Source organism: Cajanus cajan, chromosome 3, assembly GCF_000230855.2.
Source record: "Cajanus cajan strain Asha chromosome 3, NIPB_CcT2T_4, whole genome shotgun sequence".
Lineage (NCBI taxonomy): Eukaryota > Viridiplantae > Streptophyta > Magnoliopsida > Fabales > Fabaceae > Cajanus > Cajanus cajan.
The window spans coordinates 9,512,034-9,529,032 of NC_138519.1; the positions used below are offsets into that span (position 1 = coordinate 9,512,034).

Consider the following 16,999-nt stretch of genomic DNA (forward strand, 5'->3'; position numbering starts at 1 on the left):
TAATAGAAAATACGGGGAAGAGAGAGACAAAAACTTAGTGACACCCACGGTTGTAATTTCAACCGTGAAAATGTGAAATGCAAAAAAGAAAAAATGGCAAAGAAATGAGAATATGATCAATTAACTGCAATTTTTATACTGCCTTCATTGTTTTAAATAATTTAATAAATTAAATAAAATATATTGTTTTCATTTAATCAGTTAAATTAAAAAATAATCAACATTTGATTTTAAAATAACTTTTTCTTTATCTTTAAATTATCTCTGCTATTTCTTTTCTATTTTCCTTAAACTAATCACTTCTATTTTTCACTCTATTTCTTACTTATTTTTCGTTCACAATATTTTTTTCCCTCTATTTCTATCCACTTTATGAATCTCACCCAGCCCCCGTTCCCCCAAAAATATAAAAAGAAATGCAATAATATCTCGAAAGTTTATGAAAGCCTGAGAGGATCAAGTCAAATTATTAAGAGAATTAAAAATAAATGTACCAACACCTAATAGAATCAAAATTTCATAGAATGATTAGGTGAAACTAAGTAAAATATTTACATGCTGCAATAGATTCTCTGGTAAATTAAGTGTGAAATTATACTTTGTATTTAAAAAGGTGTATGCCCTTACGATCTTGAACACACTTGTAAACCCAAGTTAAAAAATAAAAATAAAAAAAAAATTAAAAAAGGACATCTCCATCACCATCATGAATTCATGGTATTTTAAAACTAAATGCTTTAACAAATTATACCAAATTCGACGATGTTAGAAAGCCTAAACTTAAAGCAAAATAATGGTACAGTACATAGGAAATAATATTTAAACGTTGAACCTTTCTGGACGCGTACAAATTCCAGGACATTATAATAACTTTTTCGGTTATCATGGAAATTATTTTCATGACATTTCGCACTACCGCACTAGACACCAATAGTGATAAGTGCAAATCCCTTTCTACAACCAAACCAAGTTACCAACAACCACTTTGTCACTCAATGGCAGGATAATACCATCATCAAAAGTCCTTTACACCTTAAGTCTCACTGCAATAACAGTAATTTGTTACTTCACGTAAATGAGTAATGCAAATACATCCATCTTCTGCTGTAATTATTCAATTGTTGAGTGGAACTGGAATCATCAACTACAATAGCATCTACGTCTCAATCATGCAAAGCAAACTTAGAAGCTAACAAAGCCACACAAATTAACAGTTTGTTTTATGTATTTCCTGTGCAAAAGAATTAAGTAATGATTTCTATCAGCGAAAAGCAAAAGGACTTTAGACAATTACACCATATGCTTCTCCATATTTTTTTAGAAAGCACCTTAAATCCTTCCCACGAACTTTATACAACTCCAAGAGAGGAAATGAATTAACAATCCTTTGCATCCTACTCAAGGGATATAATTGATTGTTGCCAAATGAATCCAACTGTAACATTGAAATATATTAAAAAGAATAAGAATATGTTGGATTATTTATTTGTGGATTATCATTAATCAATTATTTAGAATAAGATCTTTGAATTAACATATCAATTATGGTCATTATTATTTAATCATAACACTAGACTATGTAAAGCATATTTACTATTGGGCTTTTAATATGACTGACCTAGGATGAGTCCTTGTTCTCATCTCACTTGACAACAAAACTATTGCTCCATTAGTCAGTTTTAAAAGTATGCCCTATTCAGGGATAACCTTAGCCACTACTTAGACAGTAGTTTTCTCTTATTCTTTTCTATATGGGATGGGATTAAATTAAGACCGTGACCATGAATGTGTTTCCCTCCAGGTACACACATTCTAAGATATTCCTAAAGTAAATAGTGTGATGAGAATATGTTATATTATGCATCATTTTGTGATACGATCCAAAATCTATCTCTCTAAAATTCCTTGCAGAATAACTACAACCAGCATTTGAAAAAGAAAAAAAGAAAAAAAAAACGAATTTGTCTAGGCTTAATTTCCTATTCAGTATTTAAAACACTGATTCCAACAATTTGATCAGGACATTGCAGTACTATATCTTCCCCTCCACCCCACCACCAACAAAAAAAAAAAAAAAAGAATTGCAAGTCGGTAACACAGCTATAACACTAATGGAGCGATTCTAAAGTGACACTTTAACACCACCTCTAAGTTTGCAAATGGTAATATCCATTTATCAATGTGAAACTTAAGATACCTAAGCACTTGTGAGTTTAATGTAAGACATGATTTATTACTTAAATCCAGAGTGAATATAGGAGAAAAGGTTGTCTTGTCTCGTTATATATTAATGTCAAAATCAAGCATGTCTTAATATATGTTTGAGACAGAGAGAGAGAGGATACTCTTTTATTTAAGAGGAAAAGAAAAAGGTTGACTTTAAGAAAAAAATCTCAATTTTCTTTCCATTCAAACAGAGGGTAAGAGTTAGGACTGTGCATTCATCATCTGTATTCACAGTTAACTAAGGTTGGTACTCATCATTATTCAAAACTTTTTTCTAGTCAGGAATCAGGATCATTATTCAATAATCAAGCACCCAGCTCAGTTTGCATCTTTCAATTTGCGCCAACATTGCTTTTTGGATCATGATTCTATCCATGATCTCATCCCAGCTTTCAATACTTTCCCTGCCACATCATAAATCTCTTAGCCTACTACTGGGTCCTCCATTTTCTTTTACAAGGACCATTCTGGGTGGGAGTAGATAATAAAGAGTCGGTTGAAAGAAGTACAATACAATGTATATCTTCTGCATTAGTTTCCTACACAATAATGAAAATTGAAGCTATTCCTTCTTTTTGGGAAGTAAAAATTATACAGATAATGCATGTAATAATATTATTGCTATGAAAATCAGAAATCAATCACAAAATACATAACATAATCATGAGAACAAATTCCCCTTTATATCTGCTCTACACTATGATCCATTTGCCCAGATGGCATGTTGGCAATAAAGATCATACAACACAGCAGCCTTGACATTTAAATTTAATTAGACTGAATGTATAATTGCAGTAGATTTATTTAACCTGTCAAGATACAAGCTAATCAATCAACCTTAGAACACCCCACACTAAAATTTCTCCTTCCATTAAAAATTAGAAACGAACTAAGAATGGCAAATAAAGAACATTTCAAATTACTTCTAAGATGATAAAAACAGAAAATGTTCATGTTTACATTTCCATTATACTAAGCAAATTAACACATCAGCACAGGAAAATTCAAGATGCAAAAGCATGCAACTTAAAATTGGAAGTCACTAGAAATGCATACTATCATATACTGCAGTAACTACACTGTCAATTAAATGCATTAGACTACAGTAGAAAATCTGTCACATAAGAACTATTTTTTTGACATTACAGTTACTACATGAGTAACTTGAATAAGGTTGCAAACTATCAAGTATCAACTCATTCAGCTTAACTTTATTCAAGTTTCACTTCAATACCAACAGCTACAACTTATGTAGATATGACAACCAAGATAGCTTATAATACCTTGAGCCAATTCAGGAAGCAGGTGCTTCAATGCTTGAGCTCACATTCTCAGGCACCCGCATCAATGGCGGGACATATATACGCGCTTTCTTGAGAATTTCAGCAACCACCCAATATTTATGCTTACTCAAAGGCCTAGAAGGGTCCAGCCGAACCTGAAACAACAATCGCAAAAGCAATCACTTACTGAGCCCTCTTGCAAAACCAATAGTTGAACCAAGCAAGCCAAAAAGCAAAAAAGAATCGAACTCGGCAGTTATGTTGACAAAACTAACTCGGTCACCAATGTTACAATGATAGTGCTCATCATGAGCCATAAATTACAAGTGCGCTTGACATATCGGTCATACAGTTTGTGGTAGAATAGTCTATCCACTGCCACCACCACTGATTTCTGCATCTTATTCGAAACCACCATTCCCACCACTTTCTTCATCTTCTCTCCCAACCCGCAACACCTAAATCAGATTCAGGGGCACAATTGCATCATCACAGTGACAAATAAAATCATTAATGACACAATATGATATCTAAATAATGCCATCGTATCTTTACCAAAGTCCACATAAACATTACACTTACCTGCATTTATTTTCATTAGCAAATTCTCTCACAAGAAACTTATTTTGCACCCCTTGATTTAAAACCCAGCGTTTAATTCAATACGTATATATATATATATATATATATATATATATATATATATATATATATATATATATATAAGAAAATTTACATATTTTCACTGATATAGCAAATAACATTGAATTACATCAATGCTCAGAATAAAAACCTAAAATAAAATTGAATAAACGAAGAAGGATAGAGTCAAACCTTCGAAATCACCCTAAGGATGCTTCAATTTTCTTAGCAGTATTCAGGCGGAAAACAAAAGGGGAAACGAAAGTCTAAACCTTGAAGTTAAACCCTATCCTCCACTCTATATTTAGTGAAATTGTTTTTCTAGTTTTCATAGGAATTTTACACATTTTCCATAATTTTTTTTAGCATGAGTACCGATATACTGCTTTTAAAAAAATAATAATAAATTATTTACTAACTAGTGATTAGTAAAAATATCAATATTTGTTATAAAAAAAATTCTATAATATAATTTATTTTTATCATAAATTTTCAATAAAAATAAACACACTATTCTATAAAGTAAAATAAAATAAATTGTGATGATATAAACATTTACTTGTATCAACCAAGTTTATATTCACAATATATCATATCATCAAGTGTTACTTTAATTATTATGGGTAAATTCATTTTATTATGACTAATATTTATAAAGAAAAAAATATATGATTGATCTAGCGGAATCTTCTCTTCCTGACAAGGGAAGCAAATGCAATACATAATAACAATAATTTAACAATAGACTAATAAACAACTCAAATTAAATAATAGATACAAATATTTTTTAATGAGAAAAATCTTCTTTAATTTAATAATAAAATTATTTGTCATTCAAATAAAAAATAATAATTTCACTGTAATTACTAAAAGGTATAAAAAGGATTTCTAACAAGTACACAACCAAAATAATCTAAATAACTATGTTTCAGGATTAATCTTAACAATTAACAAGTTTTGGGTGAAACGATAAATATGAATGTGTATATATGAATGTTTTAAAATGTAAACATTTCTAACATAATAATATATACGTGACTTAATTAAATTTTAATACATAATTTGGTTCTTGAATTTTTTTTTTTTTTTTAAATTACTTAGGTTTTTAAACTAAAAAAGTGTAAGTAAATTTTTTATCTATTATATTTTTATAATTTAGTTCCTAAAATTAAAATTTTGTTTATAATATGAGAGACTTGTCAAAATATTCTTCAACTATATGAACTAAATTATAAAATAAATAAATAAATTACAATTTTTTTAAGTTAGGAACTTAATTAAAAATTTTAAAATTTTAAAAACTAAATAATATATGAAATCTTTAATTAAAAATAACATATTTTATTATATTAAATTAATAACAATGTTGACTAATTTAAAAACTAATTTAAAGAGAATATGAACTATATGAAGCAAAAACATGCAAGGGACATTTTGATAGGTGCAGAAAGTAATTTCTTTGCTTTTAGCCAACATATTTTCTAATTTTTTTTCTCTTTTTTGTTTAGGGTTAAAAAGAAATTGTATCCTGTTGGGCTGTGAGCTAACAGTTTTTGATATGTTCTCTCTTTCGTTTGGGCTCAAAATAAATTTTGCCCCCAATTAAATAGGCAATTGGCCGATATACTTTTCTGATATCTTTTTCTACCTTTTATAATTTTTCATCCAATTAAATAGGCAATAGGCCAATATACTTTTTTGATGTCTCTTTCTTCCTTGGGCTAGTGATATATTAAATTCTTTTTTATAAGTACGTCTTTAAAAAAAATAAGAAATTTTAAAATATTTTTTTTATGTTTTTTATTCTCTAAACTTTTTAATTTTACACTTTTAATATTTTAATTTTTTTTCTTCTTTTCCACATATTTCATTTTTTTTCCCTTTTAATTTTAACATATATCATTTTGTCTTTTATTCACTCTTCATTAAGTAATTTTAGTTTTTTTGATTTTCACATTACTCTATTCCTTCTCTTCTTCTATTTCAATTTTCACACACACTTGGACGATAGAATTGGAACTAATGCGCAATGACATCGTAAGTGCATGTAACTTACTCAACACTATCAAAGGTGCCGAAACATATGCGTGTTTTTTCTTTAAACATTTGCCCATTCAAACTTTCAAAAATCTTAACATTAAATACAACATTTCAAAAACATATTTTTCAAAAAATTAGTTTAAGTATTTTAGAAAGAATTTTTTTGAAATAACAACATTAGTATTCCATGAAGTATTTTCCAAAATTTTATTTTTTACATACTCCCAAAGTGTACTTTTTGAAATACAAAATTTACTGTTATGGAAATAATTTTTTAAAAGTATATAAAAAATACAATTTTGAAAAATAACTTTTGGAACTCTAACTTCACTTTTGAGAAAATTTAAAATATTAAAATTAATGTTTTGAAAAGTTCTTTTTGAAATAATAAATTTACTGTTTCGAAAAGTACTTTGTAAAAGTAAGTAAAATAACATAATTCTAAAAAAATATTTTTTAAAATATTAAATTTACTATTATGAAAAGAATTCTTTGAACATTAAAATTAATATTTTTGAGGAAATATTTTTCAAAACACTAATATTGTGCTTTCAAGAACTATGAAAGGGGGAAGTGCTTTCTTATGACTTAACACTTTTGACATTGTCAAGGAAGCTATACGTACTTACAGTTGTCAAAACGGGTAGCCCGACCTTATGGACCGACCCACCTTGACTCACTTTAAAAGTGGGCCAACCCGACCCGACCTAGTTTTAATTTTCTCAAAATTTTTCTGGCTCGGCCCGGCCTACCACGAGTTGATGGGTTATATGGGTCAGCCCATCAACCCATCAAAAAATTTAAAAAAAATTATCAACAAAATTTAAAATTTAAAATTAACTATAAATTAACATAATAATCATAAAATTAGCATCATTAATAGTCATAAGTCATAACTCATCATACAAAATTAAATAGAAACTATGATAAAAGTCCAAAATAAACAAATTTCAATGTCCCATATTATACATAATTAACTATAAACCATAATCAAATTTCAATTAAAAAAAAGTGGGCTGATGGGCTGTCCGGCCCATCACGAGTTCAACCCGGGTGAGTCGAGTGAAAGTGGGCCGGGTTGAAATATATCCACTTACTAAATTTTTTATTTATTTTGACTCGAGCCAGCCCATTTTCAAGGTGAGTCCGGTTTGCCCACAAGCCACGACCCATTTTGACGGCTCTATATGCACCTACAATGTTGTTGTACATCAGTTCTCGAATGCATGTGAAAATCAAAAAGAGGAGATGAAGAGGTTAATAGAGTAAAAACTGAAAGGAGATGAAAAATATAGTAATGTAAAAATTAAAAGAATTAAAACTATTTGTTAAAATAGGTGAGAACAGAGTGTGAGAAAGACCTTAAGAAAAAAAAGTTAAAATTAAATGTCAAAAAGTGAAAAATAAAAAATAGAAAATAAAAAAATTAAGAATATTTTAAGAATTTATTTTTAAAAAAATAAGAAATGTATTTATAATATATATATATATATTTTTTTTTTCTTTTCAAAATATTTCAGAACTTTTCTTTTGGGTTCAACTTTTTTTTTTTGTCTTTGTTTAGATTTGAGCATAAACCTTTGTTTTTTATTTTAATTTATTTATGTTGTTTGTTTATTTTTACACTATTTATTTTGCTACATAGATATGTCCCATATACTAAGGCTTCCTTATTATTTATTGGTGCAGTTAGACTAAGCCGTATAATATATTTTTTTTTTTATTTTGGATTAATTGTTAAGTCTAAACAATCATATGTTCTAAGTACAATTAAATAATTTAAAGGAGATTAAATAATTTCAAATTAAATATGTCAAATCTTTTTTATTTTATATGAATATTACGCACAAAAGTTAATTTATCCTTTAAATAAAATGAATTAATTCAAGAGTAACACTTCATTAGTACCGTGCTTTCAGGAATGTTGGTTAAGATAGTTTAGTCAACTCCAACAGTTCATTTTAAACATTAAAATGCTTCTATAAAATTTATATTAGTTTAAGAATGGTATTCAATTATACAGTGCTTTGGGAATTGCTGGTTGTGACAATCTGCTATAGATTCCAAAATTCTCAAATTTAAAATTTTAAATTATCTCCATTAGTCCTTATTATTTAACTAATGCACTAATTAAGATAGTTAATTAATATTACTTAATTTTATTTATTTTAATTAAAAATGATCTTTTTTCTATATCATTTTTCATGAACCTTGATATTAAGAATAGAAAAAAGTATTAAAAAATATAACTACTATTAAATTAAGATAATTTTAGAGATGATATCATTGAATAGAATAGAATTTATTTATATTTTGATTTATTATTACAGAAATTTTTTTGTTTATATGTATGCACATGGATGTATGTGTATCTGTGCACTTTAAGTGTGTGTTTCAAAATATTTAATCTTTGTAGTTGATTCCTTTTTCCTTTATTTTATCTTTTAAATGTTTTTGTTTAATTTATATAATTTTATAATTTTGATTCCAGTATGGAAATAATAAATTTAATCCCTAACATGTCCTTAATAATATTATAGAGATAAATATGCACCGACACTCTCTTTAACATTTTCTTTCTAATATTTTATTATTGACTATAATTTATTTAAAACTTTAAATTCTAAATTCTAAATCTACAAATATTTGAGATTTTCAATCAAATAATAAAGAAAATATTGGTATAATAACGTTTGAAAAAATATAACTAACATTTTTTTATTAAAGAAATTTGGTAGGAAATAAAATTTACAAAGGTCAAAATTTTTCTATTAAGAAATTTGGTAAGAGACAACTAAGAAATAACATATCTCGCATTTACAAAGGTCAAAATTGTCTTAAAAGCAAAATTTAGGAGATCAAAATTAAAATTTAGTTTATTAAAGTATTTTTTTATTATTTTTTCTTTCTATTTTTATTTATCTTAAATGAAATATTCTTCAATTTTCACACACACTTGCACGATAGAATTGGAACTAATGCGCAATGACATTATAAGTGCATGTAACTTACTCGACACTATTAAAGGTGCCGAAACATATGCACGTTTTTTCTTCGAACATTTGCCCATTCAAACTTTCAAAAATCTTCACATTAAATATAACATTTCAAAAACATATTTTTCAAAACATTAGTTTTAGTATTTAGGAAAGTATTTTTTTGAAATAACAACATTAGTATTCCATGAAGTATTTTTCAAAATTTTATTTTTTACATACTCCCAAAGTGTACTTTTTGAAACACAAAATTTACTACTATAGAAATATTTTTTTTAAAAGTATGTAAAAAATACAATTTTGAAAAATAACTTTTGGAACACTAACTTCACTTTTGAGAAAAGTACTTTTTAAAATATTAAAATTAATGTTTTGAAAAGTTCTTTTTGAAATAATAAATTTACTGTTTTGGAAAGTACTTTGTAAAAGTAAGTAAAATAACATAATTCTAAAAAATATTCTAAAAATAGCGACACCGATGACACGTGACAATTTTTTTTTGGTCTAGGGAGGGCTGGAATGAGCCAGTGTCGCTATAGGCTGGGCCAACACAGTTGATGGACTAACAAAAATGATTTAGCCCATAGCGACACCCTTTAAACAAAAAAAAAAGAAAAAAAAGAAAATAATAGAAATGTAAAATAAAAATAATAAACTGAGTTATTTATTATATATTTATTAAAATAAAATTAAGTTTTATAAATATATAATTTTAAAATAAATTTTTATGTAATTTTTAAGAGAGGCGCTATGGCACATAGCGACACTGTGTCGCTATGGACCATAGCGCCTTGCATTTTCAGTATTTATATATAATTTTTTTAATATAATATAATTAAATTTTAAAATAAACTGGGCCACAAAAACGTAATTAAACGTAATATATTTTTTCCTTTAAAAAACGCAACTAAAAAAAATTAAAAAAAAATCAAAAAGTGGTGTCGCTATGGGCAGCGACACCACTATGTTTGTAGGTTTTTTTTTTTAAATATTAACTAAATTAATTTTAAAAATAATTTCTTTTATATAATCAATTAAATATTAATTTCTATTTATAAACTTATTTTTTCTATAATTTGTTTACTTTATATATTTTTTTCCTTTAAATATTTATATTACGAATTAAATATGTATTTAAATATTTAATAATTTCTTTATATGTTAATTAAAAAATATTAAACCAAAAATGCATAATTAAGAAAAATGAAAAAAAAAATTAAAAGCAGTGTCGCTATGGACACTGCCACTTCTTTTGAATTTTATAAAAATATAATTTTAAATTAAATTATATGTATTTTTTAAGAGAGGTACTATGGGTCATAGCGACATGGTGTCCAAGAGTAGAACCCATTGTGTTCATTGGTTATCCACTAGGTATAAAAGGATATAAATGGTATAGTCTTGAAACTGGGAAGATTATAGTCTCTAGGAATGTTCTCTTCCATGAAGAAACCATCCTTTTTGTCCTTAATCACATGTCTACCAAATCTCAGTCATAATTTAAATCCTTTTATCCACAATGTTATTCCTAAGCCAGTAGTAGATCAACCTACTGAGAAGGAATTTTATGAGCAAAACTTAAATGCAAATCAAGATGCTTCTACACAACCTATTAGTGGAACTTAAAATGCCAACACTCAAAATCCAACTTCACATACACATGATACTACAAGAATATCATCAAGACAAACCAACCTTCCATCATATCTAAACGATTACCAAGTCTTAATTCCCAACCTAAAGCCCTCGCACTCCATACAAAACTTCATTTCCTATGACAAATTTTCAACTCAGCACAGAGATTTTACTATGCAAATGAGCAGTGTCTATGAGCCAACCTACTACCATCAGGCAGTTAGATTCCCTGAATGGAGAGAAGTAATGGCAACATAATTAGAAGCTATGGATGTCAACAACACCTGGGATATAGTACCATTACCAAAAGAAAAAAAGCTATAAGTTGTAAATGGATCTATAAGGAAAAATATAATGCTGAAGGCACTCTAACCAAAAGAAAAGCTAAACTTATTGAAAGAGGATTTACACAAGGAGCTAACACAAACTTCCTTGACACTTTCTCAACAGTGGCCACTATAACTACTATTAGAGTCCTTTTATCCCTAGTAGGCATTAAGAAATGATCTTCCATTCAGTTGGATATCCAAAACGCATTCTTGAATGGATATTTAAGTGACAACGTTTATATGAAGATACTACAAGGTTAGAAAATAAATCAACAGGATCAAGGTAATCTTGTGTGCAAAATGAATATAGGTCCCTATATGGTCTAAAGTAAGCCTCAAGGTAGTGGTTTAAGAGATTCTCTACATCCTTGAAATCTCATGGCTTTATTCAATGCATAAGTGATAAATCTTTTAATGGCAAGGTTTGGCTAATCTTTATGTTCTTAACGGTGATCTGTAAGTGCGCAACTATGACCAAGTTGGAACGTAAAATATGGGGATCACGCTCACGAATGACCTTCAGACTCTCATGCTTGACGTTAGTTTAAGTTTATTTGAAATATTTCCTAATACTAATAATTACCCAATTAAAAAGAATGATATTTAAGAAAGAAGAAAAAAAAGGTTATATATGGTTATATTTATAGAAAAAAAAAGAAATTGTAAAAAGAAATATGATAAAAATGTTATCCGAAAATGTTTAGATGAATGCACCGATTGTAAATTGATTATGGTAATATTTGAAAAAGTATGAAAATTGAGAATATAAGTTGTGGAGAGAGAAAGAGAAATGAAATAAGGATGGAGAGTGAAGGCGGGGAGAAAAGGGAAAGCAATGGAGAGGGGAATAAGAAGAAGAAGAAAGTGTTTTCGGAGATGACAACGGTGACAGTATCGAAATTAAAACGGCACCGTTCTCACAGTGAACCGACGTTGTGCACACTTCACAACAACACATCACCTGGCTATGGATGGCTGCTCCCCGCTTGGGTAGCAGAAGAACGACACATGGAGTCCGGAAGGGTTTATAGGGTTTGTATATACATTAATTAATTCTTCTTCAATTAACAGGATCAAGGTAATATTGTGTGCAAGCTGAATATAGGTCCCTATATGGTCTAAAGTAAGCCTCAAGGTAGTGGTTTAAGAGATTCTCTACATCCTTGAAATCTCATGGCTTTATTCAATGCATAAGTGATTAATCTTTTAATGGCAAGGTTTGGCTAATCTTTATGTTCTTAACGGTGATCTGTAAGTGTGCAACTATGACCAAGTTGGAACGTAAAATATGGGGATCACGTTCACCAATCACTACAAGTATAATTTCAAATTCTCCCATAAAAGTAAGAATTTGAAATTTCTCATATTTTTTTCTTTTTATTTTACTTATATATATTTTATCTTATTTGTTATCTCTTCATTTTTTTAATTATTGAATATTTAAAAATATTTTTAAAATTATTAAATATTGTCTAATATTAATTTTAAAAATTATGAAATATTATCTAACATTATCTATTAAATAAAACTATTGATTAAAAGATAAAGTATATATACAAATTTTTAGACTTAATTTATTGAACAAGAAATTCAATATATATAACGTAATTACATTCATTAAATAACTCTTTTAAGAGTTACTTTTGAAGTAACTGAATTTTCACTCATATATATTTCTTAAAACACATACACACAAACACACACACACACACACACACACACACACACACACACACACATATATATATATATATATATATCATCATAAATTTTAAATATAATTTATATGTTTACAATATGAATTTAGTCCGTATATGTTTTGTTTTCTTAATTATGATAATTTAAAATATTTTTGTTTATTTTGATTTATATTTGAATTTAGTCTCTGTAAGTTCATGTTTTCTCAATTTTAGTTCTTTAAATTTTAATCCATATAAATATGAATTTTTCAAATTTTAGTTCTTTAAATATATATTATAATTTTCTTTCACTTTAGTTCATGTAACTTCGTACTAACAACTAAAAATTAGAAAGAAAAAATATAAAGTTATATTGACTAAACTTTGAAAAAAAATATTATAAAGATTGAAATTGAGAAAGGATAATCCTATAAGGATTAAAAATAATTTTAAAATATTGGAAGGATCAACATTAAAAAAGTTTAAATTAATATTTAGCTTATATTTCATATATAATATTTGAAATATTAAAGTAAGCATAAATTATATATATATATATATATATATATATATATATTAATCAATTTTATCAAGATATTTGTTAATTATCATATTATATATCATATATAAATAAATCTTAAATAAAAATTTTATTATAATATTGTTAAAAGAATTACTACTTTTTAAAGTATTTATTTTACTACTAATGCATTTTCTATAACTAATAAATATTGCATGATTATGTGAAGAAAAAAATACACTTACCTTTTCTCCGAAAAAAAAATATAAAACACGTATAATATTAAGTAATATTCGTTTCAGTAATTTGAATTATAAAAATTTTAATCAACTTAATTTAAATTTTTATTTAAAAGAATTCAAAATAAAAGCAATATTAATATTATAAGAGGTAAAAGTAATAAATACATGAGATTTAAAACAAAACTAATTGTATAGAGTAAATATTTCACTTCATTTTTAATGTATTTTAAATTTTTTTCAAATACCAATATTTTATTATTTTTAAAACTAAAACAACAACTTATTACTGTATAATTTTTTTCTTATATTTATCTTTTTTAATATTATTTTGGAATTTAAAATAATATGATATTAAAATTATAATAATATATCTTTTTGTATATTTTTATCAGTATTATTTCTATTTAGCTTATTATTAATTTTAATTATAGTTTAAATTAAATTTATTTATAAAGATAAAAGTTATTTAAATTTATCAAATAAAAAATTTAAAATATTTATATTTAATAATATAATATGTTTAAAAAATTATATTAACTAATATTTTTTATATTTATATAAAATAAATGAAAAAAGAGTTGTTAGTGTCATATTTTTTTAGTTTCCCTCCTAAACCCTAAAAGTGAAATTACTTTTTCAAAGGTGAAAGGTGAAAGATGAGGTCGGTGAAAGGTGCCAGCCCTCTCTTCCTCCGCGTACAAATCGCCAATACGCATGGCGCCTGAATTCATCAGCGTGGGCCTTCCACTGCACGAGTAAAGCTAGAATTCTGACCTGTATTCCTGGGATTATACATTATAATGATACTAAGATTCAGTTACTTGATCTTCCTGGAATTATTGAAGGTGCTTCTGAAGGCAAGGGACGTGGGAGGCAGGTAAAACTAAAATTTCTCATATCTATAATTCTGCATTTTGCACTCTAACTGTTCGTAGAAATGCTTGATCGAGGTTCTTTTATTTTGTCTTTCATTATTCTTCAGCATGCGTGCTTTGTTCTTTAGTTCGGGCAAATTGGATAAACTTACAAAATTACATTAAATTAGTTATATATTTAATTTTAAATAAAATAAAATTAATTAAACCAATTATTTAATTTCCTTTTGCTCTTTGGTTTTCAATCTAACAAACTTCGCTTCCTTCATAGTATTCTTCAACTTGCAGGAATCTTACGAGGACCAGTTATATTCCTTATAAAGGTTCATAATCTATTTACTTTGATTCTTTCTCATGATTTTTTAATCATGTGTCTGCACCTAATAGCAAGTGATGAGTAAATATCATAAATTGCATTATAATATTAGAAATTGAAGAAAAATTATAATATTATAATATTAGAAATTGAAGAAAAATATTCCAAATATGCAACTGGGTCGCTTCATTATAATCAGAGATTAACATATAGTTGTGCTGATTAGTGTTATATTTTTTAAGTCATATGTTTGATTGAATTGATATAGTGCATGTTTCATTATACATACATTTTCCGGGTGTCCCACATTGTCTGTCTCAATTCTCCGGGTGCGGTTTATATATCTTTTGGACAATTTCACTTAATGTTAATTGGTTTTAAGATTAAATCTAACATCAAAAGAACATTTGTGATGTTAATACTGCAATGCACGGTTCACTTGTTTTTCCAAAGTCACCTAGTATTCCAATAGTGGTATTAGAATAAAGATTGGTTCTAATCTCTTTGTAGGTGAATGGTGTTGCTCAGTTACACAGTGATATATTAAAGTCAGAATTATTTGCAAATTATGTTTCGATATGGCCAACAAAGTTCCAAAATAAAACCAATGGGATTACACCTCGAAGATGGATCCAATTTTGTAATCCTGAGCTAAGTGGGATAGACTGTTTCTTTGACAGGGGAGAGCATTGACCCAGATAGTCTGTTTGACATTCAAGTCAAGCGTATCCATGAATACAAGAGGCAGCTACTAAACATTCTTGGTGTGATTTATAGATACAAGAAGCTAAAGGTATGAGAAATAGACTGCTGTTTGATAGGGTAAATTTGTGAAATGCCAATCGTTCTAATTTACCTATATTTTCTTTTTATTGCTTTTAACCCATGTTCATAATGAGTCATGAAAATCTGTGTCCTTATCCTCGTACTCAAGCTGCAACTTCAACATTTTATTTTTTGTCACAGTAATATTTAGCAAAATACATGTCTCATATTAGTATTCATCTGCTTTCATCTAGGAGATACTAATATACTGTCCCCACTGTATTTTGTAAAAGGCCCCGCATTATACAAAATTATGCTCTGTGCTTAAGATAGTCATTATAACTAAATTGTAATAGGAGATGAGCCCTGAAGAACGTAAAAAAACTACTCCACGCACTGTGATGATTGGAGGCAAGACATTTGCAACATACACAAATGCTATAAGGATAGTCAGGCTGGTGAATGATGTCTGTGTTGTTGTCAACAATGATCCTGAGGTCAATAGCTAGTTGAAGGTAAATTAATTTTGTTTAACTTTCTAGATAAAGAGCCTTTGTAAGTAGAAAAAATTAGGGTACCAAGGGATACATATATTATCATGCATATTTGCTTATAATAATACAGGCTAATGGTTCCATACTTCCATCTCAGGCCCCAAAATTGATTGTGCATACCAATAGTAAAAGAAATATGTTTTTGGTTCTATTATTTTGCAGTGGGATAGATTTTCAGAGCTCCACTATTTTGACCAAGTGCTTGGGGCAGACTTATAATTTTACAATTGGTTGCAATAAATGTTTCATTATACATACATATTTCATTGATGCAGACAGAGATCATATTGATTAAAATTGTCGTTCTTGTTAGCATTATGGTAGTAGAGATTGTTGATCTTCTGATCTCAATTGCATATATCCTGTAGAAGTCCTTACTTCCTTTACAACTCTCATAAGTTAATTCATTTTTCTTTCTTCTCCTCTTCTCCCTTGTTCGTTGCTTTGGCCCCTTGGCTTATTTTATTCTGATCTTGAATTCTCCAATTGCCTACATCTTTTGTCAATGAACTACGTGTTCTTTGTACAGACTTCCCTCAAAACTCCTCTGCCTGTGCTAACAGTTCTAATGCTCTTACACTTCCCTGTTAGGAAAAGCTGGTGGCAAAGAAAAAAGTGACGATGAGATGCAAGGTGAAGAAGATGAAGAAGATAGTGACGATGAAGAAGATCAAGATGGAGAACATCAAGAGGATAGTGAAGACGAAGATCAAGAACTTGATTAGTCTCATAGTCTTATCTTATGGTGGTGTAGTATTCAGGTTGTGGTAGATCCATACGGAACTGAAAGCTGCCATTGGAAATTTTTCATATGAAGCATTCAGTGGTTGGGCTGTACAATTCACATTTGTTAAAATACATAAATTTAGAGTAATCAAATGATGTTGAGTGTGACTA

The 16,999-nt window shown here is 27.7% G+C and overlaps 1 long non-coding RNA gene and 1 pseudogene across 4 annotated transcripts; one reads left to right on the top strand and one right to left on the bottom strand.

Moving 5' to 3' along the window:
• Nucleotides 1-2,378: 2,378 nt before the first annotated feature.
• On the bottom strand, nucleotides 2,379-4,149 carry LOC109793358 (uncharacterized; annotated as a pseudogene). The gene is made up of 3 exons (XR_014432152.1): nucleotides 4,092-4,149; nucleotides 3,785-3,967; nucleotides 2,379-3,664 (listed from the first exon to the last, which is right to left on the bottom strand). The product of XR_014432152.1 is annotated as an uncharacterized LOC109793358 (transcript).
• A 10,073-nt stretch (nucleotides 4,150-14,222) lies between these two features.
• On the top strand, nucleotides 14,223-16,999 carry LOC109792828 (uncharacterized). 3 transcript variants are annotated; one of them, XR_014432153.1, is made up of 5 exons: nucleotides 14,223-14,469; nucleotides 14,739-14,790; nucleotides 15,294-15,576; nucleotides 15,905-16,063; nucleotides 16,694-16,999. It is a non-coding gene; the product is annotated as an uncharacterized LOC109792828 (long non-coding RNA). The 3 variants fall into 3 exon arrangements; XR_014432155.1 differs by having other exon boundaries at nucleotides 14,224-14,469; nucleotides 14,756-14,790; XR_014432154.1 differs by lacking the exon at nucleotides 14,739-14,790 and having other exon boundaries at nucleotides 14,225-14,469.